General features: G+C 41.5%; 1 protein-coding gene across 1 annotated transcript in view; it reads right to left on the bottom strand.

Moving 5' to 3' along the window:
* Nucleotides 1-2,689: 2,689 nt before the first annotated feature.
* Nucleotides 2,690-3,669, bottom strand: part of CCDC170 (coiled-coil domain containing 170) — an 85,337-nt gene continuing 84,357 nt past the window's right edge. Inside the window, 1 exon segment of the mRNA XM_033867850.2 lies at nucleotides 2,690-3,669. This exon segment is cut by the window's right edge and continues 739 nt beyond it. The gene's annotated coding sequence lies outside the window, so the exon portion shown is untranslated.

The following is a 3,669-nucleotide window of genomic DNA, read 5'->3' as shown; positions in this document are numbered from 1 at the left end:
GCCGTTAATGGTGGGAGCAGAAATGGGATGTACAGAAAAGCCAGGAAGTACTAGAAAACATAAAGAAGAGGAAGCCCAGAATAAGCAGAAGCAGATGCTAAAGGTAGAGAGAAGAGTGGAGAGCTGACCATGGTATCAGCAGAAGCAACAGAAGCAGAGGCAGGGAGAAGTTGAATCATCACAGCATCAAAGGACACCAGCATTCATGGGATGGGTAAGACAATCCAGCCGTGGCAGCTGCACGGTACCCTGAGACTGGCACTCTAGTTCCTGGACTAACAACTTGTTCCAGTTTATGGGATGTGTGACTGATCTTCATTGGGTTCTGACTGTGAGGTCAAGATTCCCACCCACAATTATACCCACACTTATCCTTACACAAATCTCTCATTTCAATTTTGTGTCTGATAACCTTAAAATCATCTAACTCAAGCGCCCAGAGAGGCAGGAGAAAAAGGAGTTGAATGTCACAGTATGGGAGTTAATAGAAGAGAATGTTTCAAGAAGGAAATGGTCAATTGAATCAAATGTTACAGAAAGATCAAGTAAGACGAGCACTTTAAAAGGAACAGAGATTTGCTAACAAAAATGTGAGAGCTGGGTAAGTGGAGAGAGAAGCCAGGTTGCCATGGATGACGGCATGAATGGGAGGTAAGACCAGAAAGTCAGCAATACAAACCCTACTTTCAAGGGTGAAGAGAGAGAAAAATAAGGCTCTAAGTTATGGAGTACAAGGAGTGATATTCTTTAAGATGAAAGAGATTTGAGCATATTTAAAGGCTGATGGAAATAAGCCACTAATGAAGGCAAGGTTGAAGACAGCTGAGAGAAGAAAACAACTAATAGGACTAAGATGCTGAAGATGCAAGAGGCCAGGTAGAGGGAATAACCCAAGACAGGAGGAGAGAAGGAGGCAACAAAGGGCGGGCACACGTATGAGGCTATGTTAGGATCAGATATTAAAGGTGTTTCCTGTAATGGCTTCTATTTTCTGGGTGAAATAGAAAATGAGATTATCTGCTGACAGTGAAGAAGGAAAAGACAAGGTAAGAGCCTCGAGGGAATGGAGAATGTTTGCAGCAGTCATTTTGGAGAATGGCAGTGAGATCTAACCAGGAAAACAGTGAAGGATTACCAATTAGTACAAAGGGCTCAAGTGAAATCAAAGGCCGTGGATTTGGCATACCAGTTAGCTGTGCTTTCATGTGATTTCCTCCAGTCTCCTTCAGTGGGGCAGGAAAAGCAGCAAAAACATTGGTAGTTGGGATTAATTCCAAGTTGAGGACAGAAGGGCAAGGGAACAAGAAGTTTAAGGTGTTAGGAAGAGAATGACTGAGGATATATGTCGGCTGGCTCCAGAGGGAGTGAAGACGAGCAGGTCTAGTAGGGAGAAAATAGGAGGACCAAGGGATCTCAAAGAACAGTTATTTGGGAGTAAGAGATATAGAGTTCTGCGATAATAAGAGGCTATGGAGAATTTAAGATTTCAGAGGTGGAGAAGTTCTAGGTGATTCGAAGATCCTGAATTTGGCCGTGTGTAATTGATGTGTGTTGTCTGTCTGTCCAGCTTCTCTTTCTTTGGGGAACTTCCCCTCTGTTACTACATGTGGTTCTGGTTGAACAGATTATTCTAGAGGCTCACCCCATCCCACCCTCACTTCGGGGTTGGCATAGGATGCAAGCCAGTGAGTTCATCCTTCTGGCTAGAGTGATTGGCTCAGGGGTATGTGACCAAGAAGAGATGATTAAACTATTCCGAGATTTCTTCCATGAATGTTAGAGGCAGAGAATCTCTCTTTCTCAGCTCAGTTCCTCACTTGTAAAGACTTTGTAATTGCTTATGACCATCTTTCTTGGCAACATAGAGAAATCATCTCCAGAAGGAGCAAGTGAGTCCAATATACAAAGACAAGCAAATCAAGCAGAGACAAAGATGAATAAAAGCAAAAAGGATCCAGAAAACAATGTTGAATCCCTGGATCTAGCCACGCTGAAGTTAGTCTACCCCTGAATCTTTCAACTGAGCATCCCAAAATCTCTTTGCTTAAGGTAGCCTACACTGGATTACTAGAAACTCCAGTCTAGGAGTTGGGTGGCTGAAACCAAAGGAGGTAAAGGTATGAGAGCTGAAAGAACAAGAAACTAAAGATAAAATGTTGCATGGGTTTGCCTTATAGGCACCTAAGATGAAGGCAGTACTTGATGAGAGTGGAGAAGACACCTCTGGACCATTTCAACAGTCTTACATAGGAAGAATAGACAGGATGTGAGTGAATTAACTGCAGTAAGGACCGGAAGAAAGTTATATATTAGTTAGCGAGAGCCTCAAAAGAATGATGGTTCTTATACAAAGGTGAAGGAATAGCAGCATGGAAGCTGCAGAGGGGAACGAGAAGCATACAGACCCCACTTGCTGGGAAGAAGCTAAGTGGGGTGTGCAGTAAAGTGGGTAAGATCGCTGCTGTGTAAAGTGGGCAGAGCCTTCCCGGTCAAAGGTAACTGTGAAATGCTTCCCCAGTGAAAATTAGACTTCATTTTCTAAGTCCTAATTGTTACAATACCAATAATATAGACATTCTTTAAAACTTTCAGCCCACAACCCCTTGACCTTGAATCACTCGCTGTTCATCTATAAGATAAAGTAAAACCGGAAATGTAGATGGATCAAGTTAAATTTTTTCTAATTGAGATATTCTAAGCATACATTCAAATGTCTCACACAATGATCAGAATAACAACCTCAGTAGCAATTATCACTCAGGTGATTTGGTAGAAGGGTTAATGTTAAATATTTTAAAACTCTATTTAGAAGATCACATCACACTAATGCATTTTATTGGACAACATGAAATATACATGGATATTACAGAAGAACAAAATCTAACACAAAAATGTGAAGCTGGCCTGCCACCTCTGGAATGAAGGCCACAGAGGGAAAGCCAACAACCAACTGGCATTTCAACAAGAAGGGAAACGGCTTTATTAAGGGATTCTCAATTTGTCCAAATGACAAATAGTTAATGCGCATATCGACATATATACATAGACAGAATTTATTTTTCTTATCCCATATAGTCTTTCCACCAGAAATTCCTGAGGACTATATTCAAACACTTTAAATATTTCTATATGTATTAAAGATGATTGTATCTATGCTTGAGTTATATTTTGGAAATATTATATAAATGCATATTTAGATAAATGGAATGTAATTTTGTGTAATAAGGAAAAAGTACAGGACTAACCATTTTTAGTATGGACCATTTTTAATCTCTTATATGAATCTGGAAATACAATTAATGATAAGTCAAAATGGAAAAATAATATTATGACAGTGTATGTTTGCTTGCTTGTTTGTTTGTTTTGCGGTATGTAGGCCTCTCACTGCTGTGGCCTCTCCCGTTGCAGAGCACAGGCTCCGGACGCGCAGGCTCAGCGGCCATGGCTCACGGGCCCAGCCGCTCCGCGGCATGTGGGATCTTCCCGGACCGGGTCACGAACCCGCGTCCCCTGCATCGGCAGGTATACTCTCAACCACTGCGCCACCAGGGAAGCCCATGTATGGCTTTTTAAAGAAATCATGTGGGTTACACTCATAAATCTCAGTCACTTTTGGACTTCAATTCTTGATTGTACAGATGTTTTCCTTCCTTTGTGATGAAGGCAATT

Source organism: Tursiops truncatus, chromosome 12 (assembly GCF_011762595.2).
Source record: "Tursiops truncatus isolate mTurTru1 chromosome 12, mTurTru1.mat.Y, whole genome shotgun sequence".
NCBI classification, from domain to species: domain Eukaryota; kingdom Metazoa; phylum Chordata; class Mammalia; order Artiodactyla; family Delphinidae; genus Tursiops; species Tursiops truncatus.
Note: the sequence above shows the minus strand (reverse complement) of the source record. Positions and strands in the feature narration are given on the sequence as shown.